Here is a 27,655-nt window from a genome sequence, read left to right on the forward strand (position 1 = left end):
GTTTGCACCGATCGACTTATCTCTTTGAGCTTCCTTGGAATATTTAGGAAGATTTTTATTAAGACCATTCAAAGTACTGCCACAAAGTCAAGGGAGAAATGGGCAATCTGCTTAATTCTGGCCTCTTTTCCTTATGAAGAAATTATGCATTTTTATTGGATTTTCCGCCTAGTAGTAATTGCTGCCTCCTATATTAAACATTAATTATGAATCACTAATGAAACAATGGGGATTCCAAAATAATTCTAGACTTTCAAGGTCACTCACGTGGGAGGCATGGCAATATTGAGAACCTAGGAAGAGCCCTCCTGGATCAGGCCAAAGACCCATGATGCTCAGATTCCTGTTTCCAACAACAGACAAAAAGGTAGGAAGGCAGGACTACTGTCTATATATGCATCACTATCAAGGCTAGGCAGCATCACCTGGAAACTGGCCAGTGATCACACCATTGCAGGAGTCCAGTGTCAACCCCTGAGACATCCTGGTCCTGCTCCTCTTCCATCTTGCTGTGACAACTAATTCACTTGAGAAAAGCATCCATTGCTTTCATTACTGTCTCCACTGGCGGAGGAAGAGGAGTGCGGGGGAAGCAGCGCGATTCCCAGGGTGAGTCCCAAAGTGAAGAGGAAGTGGAGACACTCAGAGAGGGCCTCCGTAGTGTGTGTCTTGCCCCAGTGTGCTTTAAAAGATGAAGCCATCACTGCATGAAGGTAACAGCTCTTTTTCCTTGTTCGTTCCCCAGAAACTAGAGGTTCGCTGCCTTGAAATATTGAGGTTCTACTTAACTAGCTTAGCTTCGGAGTGGAGCACAGGAAGCTGCCTTGAGCCGAATCAGACCATTGAACCATGCAGCTCAGTATTTTCTCCAGCTGTTTTTGAACTGCAATTCGCATCATGCCTGACCACTGGTCCTGCTAGCTAGGGATGATGGGAGTTGTAGTCCAAAAACAGCTGGAGACCCAAGATTGGGGAACCTTGGTCTACACTGATTGGTGGCAGCAATCCAGAGTTTCAGACCGGAGTTTCCCTGAATCTAGGACCTTCTGAATGCAAAGCAGATGCTCTACCACAGCTCGTCCCCTAATCATAGAGCACTCTTTCACAAAATTGTTCCGATCCCTTTTCAAAGCCATTTGCATTGGTGATCATCGCCATGACTTGCAGCAGCAAATTTCATAATTGCACACTTCGTAAAGGAGCACTGAAATTGTGGCGGTGTATCCAACAATTCATATACTACCTGTGGCAAGTGCAACATATGAGAGAATCAGCTTTCCGCTTTGTCCTTGCCTTCCTTTCCTTCCTCTTTCCACTCGGCACCAGTCAAATGAGTGAGCAATCTAAGGCTCTTTAAGTAAAAAAAAAAAAAAGGTGAATATAGATTTTGCAGAGCTAATGCCGGTCCACTTAGAGCACTGGTAGGCCCTGTACACGAATGCTCTTTTAAGCTAAAGAACCCAGCAGATTTAACAGCCTTGCGTTCCCTCCGTGCTGCATAGAGACTGTCACCTACCTTAACCTCAACATAATGCAGCCTTCTGCCCATTAAGCGTGAGTCAGCTCCCTCTAAGCAAAGAGAGACTGCAATCTCCCAGGTTATTAAGATAACAGAGGACAGTATTTTCCCATGGCAAACTTAAGAATAAGTGTTCCAGTCAGCAGAACATGGACATTTCTTTCCTCGCCTGGAATCGCAAGCACAGATTCAGACAGCCTTTAGGAGGGAGGGAGAGGAGACACAGCCTGCAGAACACAATGCTACAAAACCAGCAAGATGTCCTAGCTAATTATGTGTACTTGTTCAACATTCAGATAGCTGTCTTGAACCAATATGAGGAATTTGGGGTTTCCCATCTTTCCAAACTTTGTCCCCCCCCCCCCCCGCAACAACACTGTTTCCTGGCTCAAAATTGAGAAACTCCACCCCATCTCCGTCCAACTAGTTAACTAGTTTCATCTGTGCTTAGCAATCCATAACTGCCCATTCCAACTTCTTCAGTCAGAATGTTTATGCATATTCCATTGTTAAGTATAATTGGTTTAATTGACACAGAAATGGAAAATGTTGGTGTATTAATGAAGGTTCAACACTGGTTTTTCCCCACAATAGTTTTCTAAGAGACTCTCAGCTTCTTAATGAGTCGATCATTATCTAATTGTTGTTTTCTGCCAGCTAACATGTGAGTGTTGTAACCTTAGATCGGGTGACAAAGGTATTGAATCGCAGGTTGCCATTTTGAAGGGAGTTGCCTGTTCAGTCTTTCTCTGAATGCCACAGAGAACAAAAGGATATGATAATGGGTCTCCAAGAAGCTGCATAGCCTTAGGCTGGGATGGAGGAGAGAGACACTGTTTCAATTTTTGGAGTTATCTTTTATTTCCAAGATGCTGAGCCTGTGCTGGACAGGATAAGACATTGTACGGATGTTTTGGAATCATCATTTGATGTATTATGTTACAGTTTGGAAGAGTTCTGCAAGTAAACTTTGAATAATATTGTTATGGGTCTGGACAATGATTTAGTCCAAAAGGAGTCAGTTCTTATGCTTCCAGTTGCTTCAAGCTTTGCAATGTTAATATCTGCAACATACATGACCACATAGGAACTTGCCTTATACTGAGTCTGACCATTGGTTCATTTTTTAGCTCAATATTATCCTGGCAGCAGCTTTCTGGGGTTTTAGGCAAGAACTTTGGCCAATTCTATCTGGGGACACTAGGGATTCAACCTAGGAGGCAGATTCTCTTCCACTAAGCTATATGGTCCTCCCCACAGAAGCTGTCCCCATTGTGAGAACTTCAATGAACACAAGTGATGGGGAATGGCAAGTTCATGAGGCAGAGAATTGTGGGACGAAGGGATTATAATCACCGGGAGAAAAGTTGCTGTACTTCTTCCAACTAACTTTGTGTTACTGTCTTCTCCTTTAACCTCCCTACCTTCCTTGTGCCGGGGAAAAACTGATGGGATACACAAACCTCGATAATAAACTCACTGAGGCAAGGGCCCATTTCTATTTTTATTGTTTATGCAGTATTTTGCACAAATGAGGCCTTGGTCTATGATTTGGGGTTTTAAGCACTCCCCTGTAGCCAACTATTAATTATCGGCTTAACATTCATTTTATTGCACATCTGTTTCAAAACAGCAGCTCCAATCATAGAAGGAGGCCCTATAATGGGTAGGGGTAACGAACTTAAAAAACAGCAGCTATTCCATGCAAAAGTATGTTCCATGAAATGAGAAAAAGTAAGGCACAACACAAATGCAAAAGGAACTGCAGGCATCCCGTGACTGGATGAGTTGGTGCAATACAGTGAGATTGTGTGAAGCATAATGAGAGATAGTGTGGTGGACTGGCTAAGAACCTGAGCTATAAGTCAGGAAGTCCTTTGTGTGAATCTCACATCTTTACTGTATTTCTTGGGCCGAGGGTCACAAACGTAGCGCCCAGAGGTGCCTGTGTGCTTCTCATCACCTCTGATGGCAAATATCTCTTTAAAAATCTACAGTGCATTAGAGATTTCTGCTCTTCCTGTGGAGTTCCTGTTTGCACCGACTCAACCTCTACTGCATCAAATGCAGCTTCTTCAATATCCACCATGTATATTGGATTAGCCATTGGATGTCTACCCTCCTATCTGTTCTGAATGGAGGAGAGGAGCCACTATCTGTGAACAAGAGTAGTGCAGACTGATGTCCATGCCCTTTCCTCCACTGATGGAGCAACAGATGGAAGCAGGGGTGCCAACTTAAATAAAATAGTGGGGGGCCATGTAAGCCCCACCCTGCATAATTGATCACATGACATGGTGCATGCACACCATTTGAAGGGCAATGCACATCAACTTTTGGGGGGTGGCTCCCTCAAATATTTTATGGGGGGCAAAAGGGAGCTTGGCCCCTAGACGTTGGCTCCAGTTGGTGGAGGAGCATGCCTGCATCATTTAGTGGGCAAAGCAACTTGATATCATTTAGTGGTCCTGTCTCTCACACCCTCCAACACTTTGAAGCCAAAATCCAGGACGTCATCTTCCCGGATCCCATCTTTCCGTTTATCGTAAGAGCATGGCAGCCATTTGAGTTTCTGTAACCGTGTGGGATTTCACAACATGGTTTCCCTGCCCCCCAAAAAGAACACTTTTTGGGTACTGCAACCCAAAACATGTGTTTTGGGGCACCACACAATATTGCAGCCCCCAAAGTGCTTTCATCAGGCAGAAATCATGCTACGAAATCATGTGAGACCACAGCAACCAAAATGGCCACCACTCTCTTATGATAATAAACGGGATGTCCCAGTTTTTCTGAGACACTTGTGGGATATGGTCTCTTTTCCTGCTGCCTTTGTCCCTTGTCCATTGGTTGGAATGGGACTGGTCGTGCTCAGCTCTCTCACAGTTTACTCATGGGATTCTGCAGGGTTCCAGCTTATCCTTCTTTGGCCTATCTAACATCTACATGAAAGCACTAGGAGACATTATCTGATATTTAGGACTGGGTACCATAAATCAGCTGAACACATCTAGCTTTATCTTTCCTGGATGAGATAACTTGATCCACGATGTACCAACGCTGGTGCCTTCTGGGAGAAAAATAATGGAGGACGCTGGCCAGTAGTTGGCTATTCCAATGAGCTTTCTCTCCCACTGAGGGAGGGAGGGGAGGAGGAGAGGGAGAGACTGAATTAGGCCACACTCACAACATGCATAAAAAGCACTATGATCACACTTTAAACATTCTTGGCTTCCTCCAAAGCATTCCGGGAGGTGTGGTTTGCTAAAGATGCAGAGTGTTGTTACGAAATCTCCCTTCATTTCCCAGAGGTACAATTCCCAGAGTTGCTTTTGAAAAGGGTTTGACTGTTAAACCACTCTGGAAATTGTATCTCTGAGAGGGAAACAGGGATTTCATAACAACTCTCAGCACCCTTAAAAAAACTACAGCTCCCAGAATTCTTTAGAGGACTGTTTAAAGTGTGATCATAGTGTGAATGGAGAGAGGGGGTGAATGGGAGACAGAGAGTTTTTTCATGCCCTCCAACATTTCTATGATGAAAATGGGGATGCCCCATTCCATAATGTTAATTTTACTATATATACCCCAAACATCTTACTGGGTTGCCCCAGCCACTCTGGGAGGCTTCCAACATATATAAAAACATAATAAAGCATTAAACATTAAAAAAATAACTTCCCTATACAGGATTGCCTTCAGACGGCTATGGGGACAGATGACTCCATATCCTCCAACTTTTCTCCAATGAAAATAGGGACATCCTAAGGAAAAGCAGGACATTCTGGGATCAAATCAGAAACCAGGATGGCTTCTCTAAATCAGGGACATCCCTGAAAAATAGGGACACTTGGAGAGTCTGTTTCTTTAAAGTGACAGGGTAATGATAAGCTATCCAGAAACATTTCAGGACAGTTCTCCAAACAGCTGATATCACCCCATTCCTCTGCCTCCTAACAGAGGGGCAAAACTTGGTGGGCTGTTTTGATGCATCCTTCAGAAAGAGAAATAGAGGTGTCTGCTCTGCAAAGCAGAAGTGAACATAGAAGGCGCTTTGAGCCAGCTTCGCCAGCTCTTTTGCCTTCGCAATCAAGGGCAATGAAGGCAATTCTCCAGTATGCATTAAGTTGCCCGCTTGAAACAGACAGCTCTGCACTTTGTCGTTAACCTGCTTCAACTTAGCAGATGTTTTATAAGCAGAAGGGGCCTGCGTTGACCTCTGCTTTATTGCAAGAGCAGCTGGAGAGGCCGCAAGTGGCAAAAGACTTTTTTAAAAAACAAAAAACAAAAGCTTTAAATGTTCAAACCCTGCTTTATGATCAAGCAACGTGCCCTTAGTCACTGCGGCACTTAAGCGAGCCTTCTGTCGTTGCTAATGCAAGTCCATGGCTTCATCCAAGCCACTTTTCAGTGCCAACATCAAAACCTGTGGAGGAGCTCAACCATACATTTCCACTGGCTAGGCTTGCTTTGGAAGGACATCCTCTCCCCCCCCCCCACTCCACCTCCGAGTGAAATGCCTTGAAACAGGGACAGGGAATCTGTGGAGTAGTAGGGTTGCCACCTGTGCTGTATAATACAGGGTTGTCCCATGTTTCATTGTAAAATGCTGCATCCTGTATTGATAAACATTTTGTCCTGTACTTCAGGTCCTCTCTTTCTCATTCTCTTTCTTTCTCTTTCTGCGAAGTTTGGGGTCCTCTCATAATTTCTGTGTTTGAAAGGGTGTGTGAAAGGTCATGTATTTAAGCTCAGGGGAGCAGTGGCATAGAATCATAGAATCATAGAATCATAGAGTTGGAAGAGACCACAAGGGCCATCGAGTCCAACCCCCTGCCAAGCAGGAAACACCATCAGAGCACTCCTGACATATGGTTGTCAAGCCTCTGCTTAAAGACCTCCAAAGAAGGAGACTCCACCACACTCCTTGGCAGCAAATTCCACTGTCGAACAGCTCTTACTGTCAGGAAGTTCTTCCTGGCATAGGTAGCCAGGCTGAGACCCTACCTGCCCGTGGACTGTCTCGCCAGAGTGGTGCATGCTCTAGTTATCTCTCGCTTGGACTACTGCAATGCGCTCTGTGTGGGGCTACCTTTGAAGGTGACCCGGAAACTACAACTAATCCAGAATGCGGCAGCTAGACTGGTGATTGGGACAGCCGCCAAGACCATATAACACCGGTCTTGAAAGACCTACACTGGGTCCCAGTATGTTTCTGAACACAATTCAAAGTGTTGGTGCTGACCTTTAAAGCCCTAAACGGCCTCGGTCCAACATACCTGAAGGAGCGTCTCCACCCCCATCGTTATACCTGGACACTGAGGTCCAGTGCCGAGGGCCTTCTGGCGGTTCCCTCGCTGAGAGAAGCCAAGTTACAGGGAACCAAGCAGAGGGCCTTCTCGGTAGTGGCACCAGCCCTGTGGAACACCCTCCCACCAGATGCCAAAGAGAAAAACAACTACCAGACTTTTAGGAGACATCTGAAGGCAGCCCTGTTTAGGGAAGCTTTTAATGTTTAGCAGGTTATTGTATTTTAATATTCTGTTGGAAGCCGCCCAGAGTGGCTGGAGAAACCCAGCCAGATGGGTGGAGTATAAATAACAAATTATTATTATTATTATATAGCCAACCAGGGAAAAGCACCAATGCATGCAAGGCAAGCATCAGTAAGTAACAGACATAGTGCGAACAAAGCTGTAAAGCAAAGGAACCGGCCAGTCAATTGAATGAAAGCCAGCAGGGAAGACAAGCAAGAAAGACAATTTTGTCTCCTTCTTCCATCGCTTGCGGTGGAACTGTCCCTTTTCTGCCTTATTGTCTCGTTATTTAGGGTACCTGTTTGGCAATGAATATTCTCAGTGTTCTTGTAGGAGCTGCTGCTGTGAAAGTTATTTTGTCTTATTCCCCTTTTCTTTTCTTTTTTTAAATCTTTGTCAAAGCTCTGACTAATGTGCCAGCAGAGAGGGAGCGGGAGAGACTTTGGCTGCAGTTCAGGCATAATCAGACACTGATTTGAGATGGGGAGGGAAACAAAGTTATTCTGGGGGCAGGCGATTGTTCTGTTGTCATACTTGTTGGTTCTGGTTGCCTTTGGCGGTTACTTTGACAGTGTTCCTTCCCTGTGAACTCCTTCCAGCAAACATCTGAAATGCCTCCATAAGCCTGCTGTGTTGGTCTCAATCTGCACTCCGCAAATTGGCCTAATTGCTGAGGAAGCAGAAGCAGATCACAGCATTCTTGTAGTCCCTTGCAAATCTGGCTTCTTCCCTTAACTATTCAAAAAGCAGCGACTATGCCAGGCAACAGGTGATGGCCTTGCATGTTTAAATGAGCTGTCGCAGATTAAACACTGCATTGGAAACTGTCCTGAGACTTCAGCATACAGCAGAATAAAACAGGCAATCATAGCAACAGTGGGGATAAAGACTGAGCTGAAATGGCTCACTGGTTTTTTGTGAACATTTTCAACCACTTTTCGCCATCCTTTGCAAAAGTATTGGCCTGCAAGTTTCATTTGCCCTCACTGTCCAATGCCATCACTTGTCTTAAGTGATGGCCGCTTACAGCTACATCTTATTGGTTGTGTAGCATGATGACAGGCATACAATCAGGGTAATAGTTCAGAGGTAAAGCACCTTGTATGTAGAAAGTCTAAAATTCAACCCAGTATCTCCATTTAACACCTGCACCCCTGGTGTTATCAGCACCATGAAGCGTCTGAAGAGCTACAGGCTAGACTACATGAACAGTCTGAATACATGTAGAGTTGCTATCAGTCAGTGTGCACCAGAGATGGGGAACTCCAGATACTGGACCCCAACTCCCATCAGCCCCAGTGTTATGTACTGAGTTGAATAGGATCTAAACTGCAGCAGTCTGATTGGTCCTAGAACAATAGGATCCAAATTGCAGCAGTCTGATTGGTCCTAGAACAATAGGATTCAGAATGCAGCAGTCTGATTGGTCCTAGAACAATGCAGCAGTATGATTGGTTGGCAGGAACCACCCAATCATGCTCCAGATATAAGTGAATCCACAACCTGATTGGCTTACAGTAGAATTCCAGAATTAGCCAATCATGTGCAGCCCATTGTGTAAATAATGTATATAAAGCTGATACTTTGAGGGGACTTTCATTCATTCCTCCTCATCACTATGAGCTGAATAAAGAGCATGAAATCACTTTGCGGCTCTGAGTATATTTCACCCAACCTTCATGGCCAATGATCAGGGATGATGGAAGCTCCAGAACTCTTCAATTCAGTCTGGATCATGTGGCTTGAGGTACCAATAGGAGCCTGGCTGGCTAGTTATAACCCCTGCTCTACCCCTGTGTTGCATGGACTTATCTGATACAACAAAAGCAAATGATGCCTTGCTTTGCCATCTTTGACTATGTTCCTGTCTCTGGCACTTGATCTGGAAACACAGAAACAGAAAAGACGCCTTATACTTAGCTCAGTAGCCTTTCTCAAACTTGGTTCCCCAGAAGTTGTTGGACTACAACTCCAATAATCTCTGGTCCTGGTAGCTAAGGATGATGGGAGTTGTAGTCCAAGTACATCAAGAGACCAAAGTTTGAGAAAGGCTGACCTACACTGGCTGGTAGCAGTTCTTCTCGAGCTGGAGATGCTGGGGACAGAACCTGCTCTACCCACTGAGCTCAAGGACACATGCCAGGAAGGCAAAAACACACAAGGAAGGGTGCAGAGCAGGGGAGGGGAGGGGCATGGTTCAGGAGAGTGTCTCACCTTCAGGGAGCCACAAAGATAATATAGAGAGGCATAGGAAGGGAAGGGTGGTCATCCATTCCCTGCACTTAGGTTATCCATCTCTACAATAGGAGCTTGATACCGTAACATTACAGCTGGAAAGGAACTGTCGTGCAAAGTAAGTTTTAAAAAATAGCAATAAAGTTACATTTTTAAAAAATACTCTGCAAAGTTTGGAGCCATCTATATCCCCCAAAAAAAATTTTTAGAGGAATTTTAGACCTCACCTCCCATTATTTATGGTGTCTGGGCAAATGAAATATATTCAGCATTAATCCCATCTGGAAATGCAGGGCCTTCCTATGCTTGACACTTCTTAAAGCTTATAATACAAACTGGAACTGCAGAGAAATATACAGAGAAACATAAATATGGCCTCTGATGCATCTCTGCAGCATCTGTGTGTCTATAAATTTGTATTATAGCTCTACTGCCATCCAGTGATAGAATGATTTTATTTTTAAAAAAATTACTGAAAATGTGGCAAGTAACCACAACAAAAATCTAAAGAGGCTCTATTTAAAAATTAAAATGCACAAAGTTCTTCTCCATCACTCTCATTTGAATTTCAGGATGGGGAACCCGTGGCTTTCATATGTTTCTGGACTACATCTCCCATCATTGCTGACCATTGGCCATGGTGGATGAAGATGATGGGATCTGGAGTCCAACCACATTTGGAGGGTTCTCTATCCCTGATTTAAATGTCTGTATGATCCACTTATGGGGGTATAGATTATTGAGGGGTCCAAAGGCCCCTTCACCCTTAGGAGTTGGTGTGTCTGCTGCCAAGGAACAAAGGTCAGATATGAAATGTTACAAATCCATAGTTTTGGTGAGAAAAATAGGAGGTGAGTTTGGATGGGGACTCACATTTAAGGATGCAAGAAGTGCCGTGGTGAATCCAAGTGTGAGGGCTGTGGAGGCTTGGGGTGTAAGGATGAAGATCAAGGAAGCAGGATGTAGTCACATGGAGCCTAGAGACATGAGTTGTTAATGTACTTCTGTCAGGAAAGCATATGATGGGCTAAAGGCAGCTGGACTTCACTCGCTGAATAAATGAATGAAAATGCAACCCTTTGATGGAGGACCCTAATATGCAACAATCCTGCAATTGCTAGGACATGTCTTCTTTGAACATAGATAAGTTAATGCAAAGCCTCTGGAATGCCTCTGCATAAGAGACCATAATTTCAGCAGCTCTTGCATGGTCCAAGGAAAGTCACAGAATAAAGCTACAGGGGAATTGTAAAACAAGAAAGGATATTATATCTAAAGAGCAAAATCTGAAAACACTCCCGGTGGATCTGACAGAACGAAAGGAAAATAATTATGATGCTCCATCAGAGCTGGGAATGCAAAACGTGGAAGAGAGCATAAAGGCCTAATATATGCGGAGTTAAAGGTGATATGCAGCAGTACAATTTAAAATATGTCTTTGATCTTAAAACGTTCTTAAAATTCACCAAAAAGTTGATCTAATGCGAATCCAAACAACTTGTGACTCATCAAACTGTGGGATAAACAGCCTCATATAACCAGTATGCTTAAGTCTAATTAATGCATGAAGGGGTTAAGACCATAGAGTAAGCTGTCCTGCCAGACTAAGTTCACATTGGGAGAGACTAGGTAATCAAGGCTTCGTTTCCTTTCAATCTTCCTGAGAAGTTCAGCATGTGAAGAGGCAAAGCCACATGGCTCTTGCAAGTCACTTTTGAGTTCCTATACCAATAATTTAGGAAATTTAACTACTGTAACTAAGCCAGCTTTTACTGCCTGTGCAACCTTTCTGATTGATGTAAGTAAAAGCACATGAACCTGACCTTTGAAGAGTTTGTAAGTAAACCATTTTTAGCTTGTCAAATGTGTGGTCTTTTTCTATGTTACGGGAAGAGGGAAACGTTTGGAGCTCACAAGGGCATATTTTAACAGTCTATCAGCCTATATTTCTATGCTTTACTTTACTGCATATTTTGTGATTTTAAATCCCTGCAGAGGTTCTCTCACAAGAACCTGGATGCCCCAAACCTGGATCTTGGGATCCAGGAAATTCTCCTTTTATACCTACTTTTTCCTTGCAGCAACACAAACCAAATGTGATGGCCCAGCAGGGGCTTAATAATTCTTTAGCTTTGCTGCAAGCCAGGAGAGGAGGATTATCAAGCACCTCCTTTGAAGACAATGTTTTTTTGTGCTGAAGGACTGATCTCTCAGTCTTAGATCACTGATAGGCACCCTGTGCTAGATTCATTTGCAACCTTACCGCACAATTCTATGTATGTTTCCTCAGAGGTCATATTAGATAGCCAGGACACAGTCTACACTGCTCCTTGACCTGCTAGTTTTCTGTGTGCAAGGAATTTTTGCATGGAGAAACCCTCAACCATGTGATTTTCCACAAGCAGTATGAAGTGCTTTACAGAGCTTTACATGCAATCAGAACATAAGAAGAGCCCTGCTGAATCAGAGGAAAGACATTATCTAGTCTCACATTCTGTTCCCAAGGTGACCCAAAGGATGCAGGGGGATATGTCTAGCTCTGCCAGGGACTGTGCTGAGGAGGGCTGCACTGAGGAGGAATGGTCCTGATCCTGAATCTTCCCAGAAGCAGGAGGACAGTATAGATATGGAACAGTGGTTTGTAGAGGAACATAGTTCAAAAGACAAAAGCTGGGAAATACTGGATGAAGAAGAAAAACTGGGAGAGAGTTAACAGACTCACAGTCGCTGGATAGCCCAAGGTCAGGAAAAGCAGATAAGAGCACAGAAAGCTCAGGTTACAGGATGCTGTAGTGGCATGGATGACTAGGAAGGAAGTGGGTGGAACCCTTAATTGGGAGCACCTTCATTCCTAGTAAATTGATTCTTTGTTCTCTAACTGGGAAGAAGACCCATTTTCCTTTGTTCTGCTTATCTATGGCCAAAGGGGGGGGGGGAGCCAATTTCCTGAAGCCTGACAAGCTCACTGGCAGAGCTTCTGTATCACAAGCTCCCAGGTTCAATCCCCAGCATCTCCAAGTAGGGCAGGTAAAGGTAGAGGACCTCTGGACGGTTAAGTCCAGTCAAAGGCAACTATGGGGTTGTGGTGCTCATCTCACTTTCAGGCCAAGGGAGCTGCCGTTTGTCCACAGACAGCTTTCCGGGTCATGTGGCCAGCCTGACTAAATCACTTCTGACACAATGGGACACCGTGATGAGTGCCAGAGCGCACAGAAATGCTGTTTACCTTCCTGCCGCAGCGGTACCCATTTGAACCATCAACCTTCTGATTGGCAAGCCCAAGAGGCTCAGTGGTTTAGACCAGCACTTCCCAACCTTGGGCCTCCAGCTGTTTTTGGACTACAACTCCCATAATCCTCAGCTAGCAAGACCAGTGGTCAGGGATGATGGGAATTGTAGTTTGAAAACAGCTGGAGGCCCAAGGTTGGGAAACACTGGTTTAGACCACAGCACCACTTACGTCCCTGTCTAATTCCCTGTTTGAAACACTAGAGAGTGCTATCAATCTATATAGACAATACTGAACTAGACATGCCAATGGTCTGACTCAGAATAAGACAGCTTCATATATTCTTAATCTGATGAAGTAAACTTCACAATTCAATGGGCTTTACTTTAAGGAAAGTGTGCATAGGATTGCACTTTTATTGCCATATTGCAACCATTGAAGATGCAAAAAAAGCCCATGTTGGCTCAGATCAGAACTATTTTCATAAGGCTGGCAGGCTCAATAAATCCACTACATTTGGATAGTAAGATTTAAAAGCAAAACAAACCATATAAATTCTAATGAAGCAAAGAACAAATATTTGATCTGCAGTATTGGGAAAGAAACTGTAGCTTTGCTGAAAGAGACATTTACATGTTAGGGGTCAGCACTGGAGTGTTCTCTCCTCCTGGCAGTGGTGGTGCCAACAGACAGCTACTGTGGGGTACTGTGGGGCCCGGTGCCTACCTATGGCAGCCTTTGCCAACCTGGTGCCTTCCAGATGTTTTGGACAACAGCTGTGCTGGATGTGATTGGTGGGGCATGTAGTCTGAAACTTGGTAGATGCCAACCTAAGGTGTCAGTAGCAGATATGCAGTGACCGTGGGCCAATCCAGAAGCTGGTAAGGAGAATGGGAGGAGCTGGCAGGTGGGAATGAAAAAAAGGAGATGTTTTTGCTAAGCCATTAAATTTCAAGAAGAAGGAAGAAGAGGAGGGAAGAAATAACAGGGCTGGAGAAGAGGAAGAGGGAAAGGGGAGTCCTGGTGATAGATGGGAATGGATGACAGCAAAGCAAACTTCAAGGCTGACAGTGATAGCAGGAAAGACAGATGAAGGAAATCAGTAAGAAAGACAGAAGCAGGAGAGACAGAGAAGGAAACTACAGGTCCTAAATGGACAGGCAGAAGGATCCAGATCACAATTTAGGAAGGATGTTGACAAGCTGGAACATGTGCAGAGGAAGGCAGCTAAGATGATCAAGGGTCTAGAAGCCAAGCCTTATGAGGAATGGTTGAAGGAGCTGTGTATGTTTAGCCTGGAAAAGAGGAGACTGGGAGGGGATAGGATAGCTGCACTCAATGAAAAATAGTCAATAAATGAGAAATTTACGTTGAGACTTCAAGACAACAGGGAGTGGCCAGTTTTCCTGGCCCATAAACACACACAGGAGTCTAAGATGGCTAGCAGGGATACTCCGTTTTCCATCCTGAGATGCAGAAGAATTATACAGGGCAGTGTTTGATTTGTTTTGTTCCTGAGCATTATGAACTGGGCAGATTCATTCCTGAAACAGGTAGTTTTGACAACTCACAGCTAACACTATTCATGGCACATCAGAAAACAACAGAATCAAACAGATCTAGCTGAACAGCATTGTTTTTCCCCCATCACGTTTCATCTCAGACACCCAGTATTACTGAATGTTGCTTAATCCTGCTGAGAATGTTGGCTTGCCTGAAATGACAAAGAGGTCTAATAATAGCCAAAAGATGAGAGCAAATGTCACGCTCCCTCTCCAGCCCCCAAGTGCCTCAATCAAGAGCCATGAAATCAGGATGCTTTGATTTCCTGCCGCATTGTATATAGGTGGATCAATCTGGCTTTGCAAAAATTGCCGCCTAGGCATTGCACCAATTGCCTGGATAATCAGAAGACGCCCAATGGAAAGATACCTTAACCAAGAAGAACAGACTCAAAAGCTGTTAGGAAGGCAATAAAAGAAGAAGAAGAAGAAGATGCATCCCTCCTCCCCCAGTGAAGTCAATACTCAATTTGTGTTGGTGTTCAGTATAAGGTATGTTACAAATGGGGAGGGGGTAGGATTTGCTATCTCCGAAAGAGCCATGGCCCAGCAAAGCTGTTGGCTTTATAACCAAGCTAAGCTGGACATCTCATCCATCAGGTCAAGATGGGGCTGTCAGTCTGAGATGCTTCCTTTCCTGACTCTGAGCTATTAATCTTAGAGGTTGTGCAGTGCACACACATCAGCCACAATCCAATACTGAGATGTCTCTCTCACACACACCCTCCTATATCCACTGCTGTTGTGTTGTCAACTTTGAAACAGGACAGAGCTAAGAACCCTCCTGATGCCCGGACTGTTCCAGGGCAAAGCATGAGCCACTGGAGAGAAATATGGGGTGAGGGGTAGACCCTGGCACCTCAAAAGTTCAGCAACATCAAAATAAGCCCCGCTCCACTTCTCACCTTCAATTGGATGTCATAGTTGCAGCGTCTGCTGCAGCACCCCAGAAGATCTGCACCCAGCATCAGCACTCCCCTAGATCCAAATTTGATGGGGCTGAGGGTTCTTCCACACAGGGGCGTCTTAAGTATATCCGGCACCGTGGTGCAAAGATCCCTCCAGCGCCACCCGGCCCGCCTCCCATTTCCCAGAGTTGCTGACCTTTTTATGGGGTTGCCGGTAGCTTTGCAGGGCTGGAGGAGGCAGACAGTGGCTGGAGGGCAGCTCCTCCGGCAGGGAAGAGGCGGAGGGTCCTGGCGCGGTGCTGCTTCAGCGAGGCGGGTGAGAGGGGCGAGATAATGCCAGGAGGCACTGTGCCGTGCTTCACCCAGCCTCTGCCTCTTCCCTGGCACCCATGCTGCAGTGACCATGGCAGGCAGAGGCTCCAGGTGTGGCGCTGCTTCGGTGCGGCATGGCGGAGGCGGGCAAGGGCAGCGAGCTGATGCTGGGAGGCACCACGTCCAGCCTCCACCTCTTCCCTGGTGCCCTCCAGAACTTGGGGCCCTGGCGCCCTGCACCACTTGCCTCTATGGGCAAGACGCCCCTGCTTCTGTCGGAACTCCGTTCGACCGAGCTGCTCCTCTGGTTGATCCTTTGGAATCTCCTCCGAAGGTGATTAACAACCTAAGCCTTTGATGAGGCTCCAGACATGTTCCTATTACGCAGAGTATACATGCAGCAGCAGAAGAAAGAGAAATATATGAGCTACATTGCTACGTTTATTGCTAACTACTCAGGACTATACATCTGCTCTCTGTGAAGTCAGAGAACCAACTGGCACAAAGAAACAGGAAACCAGTAGCAACAACTTCCGTCTCCCGTAGACTTCCAACAGTCTGGAATGTAAACAGAGTCTTGTGACTCCAAAAACTGCACAGTGGCACAAACAGAAACCTAACAGCTTCCTCATGGAAGCCTATTGTGGACTTGGAGGTGCTCATCCATTCAAATTTCTTTCCCCCCAGCATACACATTATTTATCAACTTCCACACACATAGTTCAATAAGAGGTGCAGAACACGATAAAAGCAACTGGGTGAAAATAGTCTTTTAAACTCTGCTCTGTCTCCACACTTGAAGGCAGCAACCTTCTAAATACCAGTGCTCATGTGGTTGGGTCCTGCTTGTGAGTGTCCCCACAAGCATCTGGCTGGTCACTGTGAGGATGCTGGACTAGATGGGCCATTGGCCTGATCCAGCACACTCTTCATATGTTATTAACACAGAGAATGACAGCAAGTGATTAAAATAATAATACAGACAGCAGAGGCCTATTCATGCAGCTGGGAAAGCCTTAGCAACGAAAATTTATTAAATTGTTTCTGGAAAGTGCAAATAGTGGACAGCTGTCATATATTGATAGGAATGCTGTTCCACAGAACAGGAGCAGCCACAGCGAAAGCCCTGCCTTAAGTTACTATGGCTCAGGCTTATGAGATCCTTGGAACTTGATGGAGAAGCTGCCTTGCAGACCACAGCGACCTAGTGGGTGTGCAGGCAATAAGGTGGCCTCTCAAGTAACATTATGTCATCCTCATCAAAATGCCACCTCACCGCCACCATTGTTTAACCCAGATTTACCATTCCCATGGACTCAGGGGCATAGGAAGTGGGGTGTGGGGGTGTGTGGTTCGCCCCAGGTATCATCCCTGAGGGTGTGACAAAATGGCACACCGCAGGGGGCAGCACTTACCACGGGGCCTGGCCTGCAGCGCGCCTGAGCCACATGTCTCTCCTAGGAGTGATGCGGTGGCTCGGGGCCCCACACTGCCCAAAACAGCAGCGTGGAGCTTGTGTCTGCCAGGTGGACTCTGTGGACAGATCGCCACGGCACCCTTGTGGGCAAATCGCCCCACCCCCCAGTGGGTGGCTCGCCCCACCCCCGCCGCTCCGGATGCCGGAGCAGCTAGCTGCGCTGCTGCATGGACTCTGGAAGAAGCTGTTCTGCCGGGAGCAGGAAATCTCTAAAGACTCTGCTGGGGCACTGCATACTCTGCTGAAACATCACACTGGCTGAGGTGTGGTGACTTCCAGCTGACTAGCTGACTTCCACAAGTCAACAATAGACCAGAGGTGGGGAACCTCAGATCCAGTAGACCACATGTAGCCCTTCAAGCTTCTCTATTTGGCCCTCAGCACTCTTCCAAGGATGCTGTTGTTGTTTAGTCGTTCAGTCGTGTCCGACTCTTCGTGACCCCATGGACCAGATCACGCCAGGCAAGGATACAATCCCTCAACAGTGGCACACATCCCCCAGGCCACAACCCTCCTGATACCCTCTCTGAGTGTTTTTGCCTGGCTGGAATGTGTCTTTTGACTCTCATAGTGCCACTTGGTTGTCCAGATGGTAGACAGAGTATGCAGAAACTAGCCTACTCTACAAAGGCAAAATTTGCATGTATTGTTCCACACACCTGTGGCCCTGCCTATTTCTGGCATGTGGCCCTTGGAATGTTTTCCAGAAGGGAATGTGGCCCTCGCTCTGGAAAAGACCTTCCAACCCAGGACTAGATGGGTCCTAGATCTAGTCTAGTGAAACCTCACCCTTTCTTAGGGGTTCTCCTTATGATCTTCAACAGCTGCTCCTTTTATGCAGTCGACCACTGGAGCTGTTGACAGTTTCTTCTCCAGAGGGTTTTATCAGAGCAAGACAGGCTTTCTTGTGATCCCCAGCCAAGAGAAGTGGTCATTCTGGAAGCAGGTGAAAACAATGAGGTTTTGCTGTCTCTTTAAGCCATCATGAAGAGGCCATCTTGGCATTTATTTCTTTATTTTCTTCCTGAGCTACTGCTGCTGCTGCCTGCCAGGCATGGTTTCGAAGCGAAGTCTGCAAATGTCAAAGCCATTACCAGTCACAATGAGAGAGGCACATAATGAAGGCCGCTGTGAAAGTGGCTCTTTCCTTCTTCCTCTAAGGCTTCTTGCACTCAGAAGAAAAGGCTGCCATGATGTCAACACAGAAGTGTCCCCCTTTTAAAAGCCTCGGCCTTCGGTGACACAATACAAGAAACTGTTTGGAAGATCAGATTGAGCTTTTGGATCGTCATTCTCACACAAACCAGCTTTCCAGTGCAGTTTCATACAAGATCTTGCCTTTTCTTCCCCTCCCCCCCATGTGTCACCAGCAAATCCAAATGATGCCGCAGAAGGAGGAGGAGGAGCTGCTGTATTCCTGGTATTGTGCACTATACAGTGGTGCCTCGCAAGACGAAAAGAATCCGTTCCGCGAGTCTTTTCGTCTTGCGGTTTTTTCATCTTGCGAAGCAAGCCCATTAGCGGAGTAGCGCTATTAGCGCTATTGGCAGTTTAAGGGCTAAAAACGGCTTTTTAAGGCTTAAGGGATTAGCGGTTTTCCTGCTAAAATGCTTTTAGCAGCTTAGCGCTTCAGAAAAAGGGGTTTTGGAGCGGAAAAAAACCTCAAAAATTTTCTTCAATTTTTGTCTTGCGAAGCAAGCCCATAGGGAAATTCGTCTTGCGAAGCGCCTCTGCAAACGGAAAACCCTTTCGTCTTGCGGGTTTTCCGTCTTGCGAGGATTTGTCTTGCGGGGCACCACTGTAGTGTCATATCCAGGCATCCCATACGACATCATGACATCAAAAGTGATGCCCAGATCATTGTGGGTGCTCTGCCCAGTAACAAATATTGGGAGGGCTCAAAGGGGGGTTCAGCCCAGAGGAGTCATTACCCCAGCATGGGACTATCCAGTTGAAAGGAACACTACGGAGCAGCTAGTGAAAACAATGCTTCCAAAAGTTCTCAGCTGGGGTGTGCTAGTCCCATTACAGTGACTTTAACTGGTGGTGAAGCTCCACTATTACTCTCTCACTTAGCATAAAACATAAAGCAGGTATTAGACACTGCCATATGCCAAGTCCTTCTTCCTCTTCTTTTCTTTGGCGGCTGAATAAGATTGTCTTCCATGAACACGCTCTTAACAACGAGTCTGTAAGTGACTCTGGAGGCCAATTCTGGATCCACACATCCTTCCACAGTGGGGACATAGGTTTCCAGGCGGGAGTTGATCATGGTGGGGGTTCGCCAAGTGTACTTTCCTCTTAGCACGTTTCTCTCTTTCGTCCTGAGTTCGAGGGTCTTCAAAGCCCACAACACCTTTGGTAAAGGCTGTTCTCCAATTGGATTGCTCACAGGCCAGTATTGTCGGTGTTTATGCTACATTTTTAAAGATTTGCTTTAAGAGAGTATTTAAACTTCTTTTGTTGACCACCAGCATTACGCTTTCCATTTTTAAGTTTGGAATAGAGCAGTTGCTTTGGAAGATGATCATCAGGCATCTGCACAACATGACCAATCCAACTAAGTTGATGTTGAAGTATCATTGCTTCGACACTGGTGATCTTTGCTTCTTCCAGTACACTGGCATTAGTCCACCTGTCTTCCCAAGTGATGTGTAAAAAATTTTGGAGACACCCAGCATTGTTTACACAGACTGACAGTGGCTCTCCAAGGATTTAGGCAGACGTCTTCTGTGGAAGATGATCTGGAGAAGGACTCTTGGACCTTCTGCATCCAAAACATGTGTTGTACTGCTGAGATGCAAGATTTGCACATAGGATTCCCACTTAAACTGTTGGTGAGGCTCCACTATTACTGTCTCACCTAGCATAAAACAGAAAGTGGATATAATAGTGGAGCCTCACCAGTTTAGGTGGGAATTCTAACTACACATATACATTCATGCCCAATAAAAAGAAGCCCACTGCCCTTATTACTGTCCTCTCTCATGCTGCGGTCTTGCCAAAAGCCTTTTCTCATGACATGATACATTCCTACATGCGATTGATTCCTGCAAGGTTGCAGCCTATGATGGACTATATGGAATTGGCGGAAATGACTGGCAGAATCCGAGACCAGGGAGAAGAGTCGATGGAAGAAGATTGGAAAAAATTTAAAGTATATTTACAAAAGCACTGTAAAATTAATGAATGTTAGAAGAATGCTGGAATGAAGTTACATGGTTTTAGCAGAAATGTTTTAAAGAATTAAGCAAAAACTGATTGTTAACGGGTTAAAGTGGAAACTTTAAAGTTAGATTGTGTTAAGGTAAAAAATAGAACAAAAATGGAGAAAGATGGAAAGGGTTTGCTGAAACAGATAACTGAACTAGAATACAAAAAAAGGAGGTGTGAGGAGGTCGATGAAACAAGTGAATGAAAAGTAAAGGTATGGAAATATTGGATGTGTTTTTAAATGTTTTTGTTTTTCCTTGCTGTTTTTATGTATTGTATTTTTTGTTTTTCTTTTACTTTTCATACTGTTTGTTAAATTGTCTTTTTATTGCGTCTTTTTTCTTTTTTTTCTGTAACTATAAACTTTTAATAAATATTATCTTAAAAAAAAAAAAAAGGGTGCAGCCTAGAAGGATCCAAACATTAGCTAAGCCATTTCAGGTCTGCATTCAGGATCTTCTCAAAACATGTACATGTCCGTTCACCTCTCGGTTGTGGTGGACGGATATCCTGCCCCTCCTCTGAGTTAGGGCATCTGACTTCTCCGAGGTGAGTTGCATCTCTGGTGATGTGCAATGACAGCCCTGAAGGGTCAAAATGGAGCCGGCAAATGAGTAAATTTCTCCTTTGCTGGCATGTTTCACCTTATTTCCTGTCACTGCCATCCCTCCGGCATCCATTTCATCGTGGATATGACAGGGGCAAGAGCTGAGAACACATCTCATTCCCGGGTGGGTCTGATATGAAATCAGAGTAATTGAAGCAATTGCTGTATCCCATGTCCATCATTCATCTCCTTCGTTGTATGGCTTCACTTGCTTTTGCTGGAAAATCAATTAGGTCACGTTTGACTCCAGGAGTCCTCCGTGCCATTGTCAGATGTCCAGAACTTGAAAAAGGAGATCAGAGATCAGCTGACTTGACATCATGATTGTGGCTTCTCTCTCTCTCTCTCTCTAATCTATCATCTATCTATCTATCATCTATCTATCTATTTATCATCATCTATCATCTATCATCATCATCTATCTGTCTGTCTATCTATCTATCATCTATCTATCTATCATCTATCATCTATCTATCATCTATCTATCATCTATCTATCTATCTATCTATCTATCTATCATCTATCTATCATCTATCTATATCTATCGTCATCTATCTATCTATCTTTCCAGTGTCAGCTCTAGCATAGAGTTCCTCCGATTTGTTCCCCACAAGCAGATCCTGTAATTAATGGAGGGTATGCCACTGGCCCACTTCCTGCGCACATATAAACCTCAATGTCGAAAGGAGCCTCTGGCTGGTTGTCGCAGTGATCACTTCTGACAGCTGCTATAGAAAGATGGAAAGCCCTGTTCTCTCTCTTTCTTCTCTTTCAGTCCACTAGGGGTTCTTCACGCAAGATGGGGGAAGAATAGGAAAGTCACTGCGATATGGATTTCTCCCTGCCAGAAATACTGAATTTTGCACTCTCGCAACATGGCTGCAGAAATACAGACTGGGACAGAGTGGAATCCAAAGCTCCTTTCTGCTGGGCTGGGGGCGGAATTGGGTGGAGGTGTCTGTCTGCACACACTTTCCCACATTCGCCTGAGGAGTGATGCCTGCTCCCCCTTCCACCTGCCCAAAGTGGGACAGTTGAAGTGGTCTCATCAGAATCTCCAACACTGGCAGTGACCAAAAATGCCCTGAAACAGGATGATAATGATAATGATAATTTATTAGTTATAGCCTGCCCATCTGGCTGAGTTTCCCCAGCCACTCTGGGCAGCTCCCAATAGCATATTAAAAACATGATAAATACATTAAACATTAAAAACTTCCCTAAACAGGGCTGTCATCAGGTGTCTTCTAAAAGTTGGAGAGTTGTTTATTTCCTTGACATCTGATGGGAGGGCATTCCACAGGGCACGCGCCACTACCGAGAAGGCCCTCTGCCTGGTTCCCTGTAACCTCACTTCTTGCAATGAGGGAACCGCTAAAAGGCCCTTGGAGCTGAACGATAGGGGTGGAGACGCTCCTTCAGGTATACTGTGCTGAGGCTGTTTAGCGCTTTAACGGTCAGTGCCAACACTTTCAATTGTGCCTGGAAATGTACTGGGAGCCAATGTAGGTCTTTCAGGACCAGTGTTATGTGGTCTCGGCGGCCATTCCCAGTCACCAGTCTAGCTGCCGCATTCTGGATTAGTTGTAGTTTCTGGGTCACCTTCAAAGGTAGTTCTGGTGGCATTGGGCTTGAGCTGGACCCCATTGCAGCATCCCCTCCCGGCTGCTGCAGTGATTTATTTGCTCACCTTCCACTACTATCAATGTGTTGAGCAAGGCTTAATGGCCCCACTGGACCATTAAGCCCTACTGAGCAGCATCGGAAGTTTGGATGGTACCCACATTTAGGAAAAGTACATTAAAATTAAGACACTTTTACAGTATTTTTTTCCCCACCTCCAGTTGAGCTAGCTCCAGCTGAGCTTGCTGAGGCCCGTCTGAGCTGGGATAGAGGATTTATGCCTCTCACAATCTGGTCATCTACTGGAAAGCTAGATCCAGGAGTTTCTGCAAATTGTGGTACTGATTATTAAAATTTGGGAAGGGAGGGATATATTTATTGACTTTTTCAAGATAGGCAAAAAGAAGGTTATTTGCTCAAAAAAACACCACAATGATGCAATGATGTAACAAATAACAGCATGAGCATATGTCATGATTTATAAATATGAAATCAACTATTTCGCCCGTTCTCCCATAGACTTGTCACACTAAAGGCTTGAGGTTGCGTCTAACGTAAGTCCTACTTAGAGTAAACCCATCAAAATGAATGAATTTGAATAAATAAAAGTTACTACCTTAGGCTGATTGCTTTCAGTGGGTCTTTTCTGAGTCGCACTCATCCTTGGTCTTCAGTAAACCAAAAATCAGCAGTGTGTGCAGGGAAACCAAAAGTTCTCCATCAGAAGATCTCCATGACTGAGGTGGAGCATAAGGAATCAGGCACACCTTAATGCTGAATTATGAATTAACAAAAGATCCTTGAACCTGGCCTTTTAGTAAATCAGCAACCAGTGCAGCTCTTTCCACAACGTAGTAACATTTTGCCAATAACCTACAGTAGTTGCCAACAAACTACAGTGTGGTGTAGTGGTTAAGAGCGGTAGTCTCATAATCTGGGGAACCGGGTTCGCGTCTCCGCTCCTCCACATGCAGCTGCTGGGTGACCTTGGGCCAGTCACACTTCTTTGAAGTCTCTCAGCCCCACTCACCTCACAGAGTGTTTGTTGTGGGGGAGGAAGGGAAAGGAGAATGTTAGCTGCTTTGAGACTCCTTAAAGGGAGTGAAAGGCGGGATATCAAATCCAAACTCTTCTTCTTCTTCTTATAGCTTTTGGACCAGGTACAAGGGCAGCCTCAGGTACAGTGCATTACAGTAGTCAAGTCTCAAGGTTTCCTAATAGACTGCTTATTTTCCAACAAAATTAAGGATGGGAGTTGGAGGAAACAGCAACCCAAAAACTCATGTCTTTGAAAACTATTATCCCATAATAGCAATGAAGTCCTCCGACCAAACCATTTCCTGGGAAATTAATGACCATCTTGCTTAACAGCCCGGAGCTCTGCTTCAGGCCATCAACTCCCCCAGCCAATCATCAATCCCCAGGAAATCCCAAGGCCTTGAATATTATCGCTTCAAATTTTTCTTTTTAAAAAAGCTAATATGCTACTTTGCAATGTCACTCTCAGGATGGGGTGACACGTTCACATTTGGCAACTGCTCTTTTTTGTCACGACAAGGCTGTCAGAAATTAAAAGCCGTTGCAATCCCCACTCCGCCAGATCATTTGCCGGAGAGTCTTGTCACATGGACTGAGAAGAAGGAGAAGGAAGGTTTCACGTTTCAATAAACTCCCCATGACATGTAAGAGATTTGCTGCTGCTGTAGCAGGCAGCCAAGCTAAACGTTCAAAGAAATCACTTGGTGGAGTCCTGTGCTTGTAAAAGAAATAACCTCTCTGAATGGGGACAATTAGCAGCTCAAGGAGAAAGTTTGCAGCAGCAGCATCCCCCTGAGGTGCTATTTTTCTGCATCACAATGATGGTGGTGATGATTATTTCAGGTGGGAGAAAAGCCAGCCTGCCACTGAAGTGATGCTCTCTAGGTGGGATTCTACCACGATGACTTTTCAAATGCATTGATCAAGTCTTCAGGTACGTAGTTACATTTTGGTACAAAGCCATCACTGGAGGGATTTTGTTCTTCTTAGAAAGACAAAAACAGGCATCAACAGGACCAACTGTGTAGGTAAAAGGGGGATATTTCATATCCAAAGTATTTCAAACAATTGTCTTCTGAAAGGGGTTGGACTAGATGGTGCTTTGGGTCCCTTCCAACTCTACAATTCTATGATTCTATGGCTCTTCACAAATCCACACACACTAACATTAAATATATATATATATATATATATATATTATTAAACGTCAACATTTTTAGCATATGAAATCAAAATACAATTATGTCTTTTTTTTCTTATCGTTGTTGACTTCCCACCCTGTTTTCCATGGAGTTTTTGTTTCTCCCCTTCTGCCGCACCCTATATTCTATCTATTAAATCATAACCACAGTATTATAACCTAAGCACACCAACATGTCATACATACACAAAACAGAAATCACAGCGCATTTGCAACATCCCTGTTTGTTTGCAAACCTAAGGTCTCTGGCCAAGATCTTCTGCTAAGGCCTCTATTCCATCTTCTCTAAACTAATGTTCTCAAGCAATAACCTGCCCTGTTTTGAAATCCAAGAGTGTGGCTACTCTTTAAATATATTATAGTGCATCACAGATCGTAGAATTGGAAGGGACCACAAGGGGCATCTAGTTTAACCCCCTGCAGTGCAGCAAACAATGTGGGGCTTGAACCCACAACCTTGAGATTAAGAGTCTCATGATCTACTAACTGAACTAATTTTATGATATACTAGAAGCGGGATAGGTGACCCAAGGGCCACATTACTTTCTGGGCAATCTCCGGGCAGTGCCAGAGGCAAAAGCAATACATGTAAAGTTTACATCTGGACAGCAGGAGAGCTTCTACACATGAGCACCTCTATCTTCATCCCAGCAACCAAGAGGCATCATTGGAGTTCAGGGAGACATTTCAGACAGGGGAAAGTAAAGTACAAAGTAGGGCTGGTGAAGGAGGGTGGCCCAGGGCAGGGGTGTGGCCTGAGGAGAGTCTCAAGAGTCCTAGAGATGGATGCATCTGGTTCCTGCTTCCCCATCCCTGGTATAGAATATCATTATATACTAGAGCACAGGTGAGCAACCTGAGGTCCCCAGACTAATTTCAAAAGCCTGCTGCAAATGATCTGTTCAGACCTCTGGCAAGTGCAATTTGTTCCTTCGCTCCTGCAGCTCTGGGCAGGAAGGGAGAAAGGAGACCATTTTCGAATGGGAAAGGTCTACAACATAATTGGCATCTTCTGGGATGAGATTCATGGAGTACTGGGTGCAAGTGGCCCAAACGGAACATTATATGGGAAGTAAAGGTAAAGGGTAAAGGGACCCCTGACCATTAGGTCCAGTTGTGGACGACTCTGGGGTTGTGGCGCTCATCTCGTTTTAGTGGCCTAAGGGAGCCGGCGTACAGCTTCCAGGTCATGTGGCCAGCATGAATAAGCCACTTTTGGCGAACCAGAGCAGCACACGGAAATGCCATTTACCTTCCCGCCAGAAGCACTTTGACCTGCTTTCGAACTGCTGGAATATGGGAAGTAGCTGGTCTCAAAACTGAGCCAACAGAGAGGTCCTGCAATCCCACCTCTCGTCTTCTCCTATAGACTGAACATCCATCCCCATTTTTTTTTTCTGCTGGAAGATGCCTGGATATTTAGAACTCAATTTCAGATTTTAATACTCATGTTTTGAAAAAAACAAATTCCAACTTCTGTAAGTTTTTCGATGTTTCTTGGGTTGGTAGGGGGATTGTTTGTGAATCTTTGCAGTTAGCAACAAAAATCTTGGTGAGATTCTCAAAATGATTCTCACAGGATCACTTTTCAGGTGGGGAAGAGAAAGTGCTTTCTTTATAGTATATACATTATGGGAAAAGTTATATGTTGGCTGTAAAGGCATTTTATTACCCTACATAGCATAGGAAACACAGAACAGATTCTCAGACAGAGTGATTCACATGGAGTGGCCAGATTCCCACCTGCTACCCTGGTAAGCTTCTCCTTGATGGAAATAAAAATTGGAAAGTTTGGAGACACTAAATCTGCCCTTGCTTTAAGAAGAATAAAATGGTTGTATCTAATCTAATGAACAACCTGACAGCTCCTCTTTGGGGACCTGATTTATGGCACCATAGCTGCCTTGTTACAATTGTATTTGAAATTGTGGCTCCTTTGTGGCTATTTCTTTCTTGTCATGAGTATGAATTATTATTTCTGGTTCCCTGTAAAAGGATTGCCCAGAGGAACGGTTATTTTGCAACTTGGCCCGGTGAATTAAAAGAAAACGAGCCTGGAGTGCATTGCTTCATAACTTTGTACACCCAGTCCAGAGCCCAACTACATGTTACACTCACTTCCTTAAAAGCAGCCAAATGTAAGCAAAGCTCTGACCATGGAGAATTCTGAAGGCCCCTTTGTAGAGCAGCAGAGGAAGCTGGAGAGGATCACCGGCAAGCTCCTAACCAAGGAGCAAACCCCAAATGCCTATCTCTGTCCATTGTCCAACTCTTATTAGACCTTTCATTTAGGATAGGGGTCTGGAACCTAAGAACCTAAGAAGAGCCTGCTGGATCAGGCCAATGACCCACCTAGTCTCATTTTTCCAATCTTATATTTTATTCTTCCTCCATATTTCTGCATCAATAGGCTCCCTCCCTCCCTCACTCCATATATTTAATATGGAGACCAAATTTGGAGACATGGGGAACTGGAAGAACCAAAATTGACTGATCCATTCATCTCTAATCATGAGTGGGGCAGAAAGTAGCACTGATCCACTATATCAGCTATTGCATAGTGGTGATATTCACAGGAGAGGAAAACAAAATTTAAACACACACACACACACACACACACACAACTAGAGGAAGGAGAGACGTATGGCTGCGCTAAGGTCCAGCTACCTGCTCCCTCTGCTTTTTAGGGTTTCAGTGCCAATCTGACCCCGACACACGTTTGTTGCTGCAAAATCACGTTTTGTCCCCAAATGAGACTTTATATAACCTTTATATAACGCAATGGGATGACTATACCTGGAAGCTGCTCCAAAGGAATGCATTATGGTAATGTCAACAGGCATCCAGTGGTGAAAAGCCGATCGCTCACGGCACAGTCGGCGTCTTCTGCAAGCCCTTTTCAACATGCCTTACAGTGTGCAAATCGGTGTTTGCTGGTCCCAGTTCCCTGCTGTGTGATCTATTAAGCTCAGTGTACTTTGCCCTAGCTATGGCATGGTGTATTACATTCGCCCGCACTATCATTCCCAAACACTCTGTGTACATAAAGCCTCATTCTCTCTGCCAAATTTACTTAAACTGCCCAGACATTTTTTAAAGAGACCTCCTTTCCGTGTGTGTGTGTGTGTGTGTGTTTCTGTAGTGATATTCTCCATTGGGCTTTTACAAAACAAAATGGCTGAACTGTCCAGGTG

General features: G+C 44.9%; 1 long non-coding RNA gene across 1 annotated transcript in view; it reads right to left on the reverse strand.

Annotated features, from left to right (window-relative positions):
• The window catches only part of LOC310657763, a 40,662-nt gene extending 13,259 nt beyond the window's left edge, over nucleotides 1-27,403 (reverse strand). The window contains exon 1 of the long non-coding RNA XR_014501909.1: nucleotides 27,258-27,403. This is a non-coding gene — a long non-coding RNA (uncharacterized lncRNA). The remainder of the gene's footprint in view (nucleotides 1-27,257) is intronic.
• Between the last annotated feature and the right edge of the window lie 252 nt (nucleotides 27,404-27,655).

Source organism: Podarcis tiliguerta (assembly GCF_965153285.1).
Source record: "Podarcis tiliguerta genome assembly, chromosome: 9".
Lineage (NCBI taxonomy): Eukaryota > Metazoa > Chordata > Lepidosauria > Squamata > Lacertidae > Podarcis > Podarcis tiliguerta.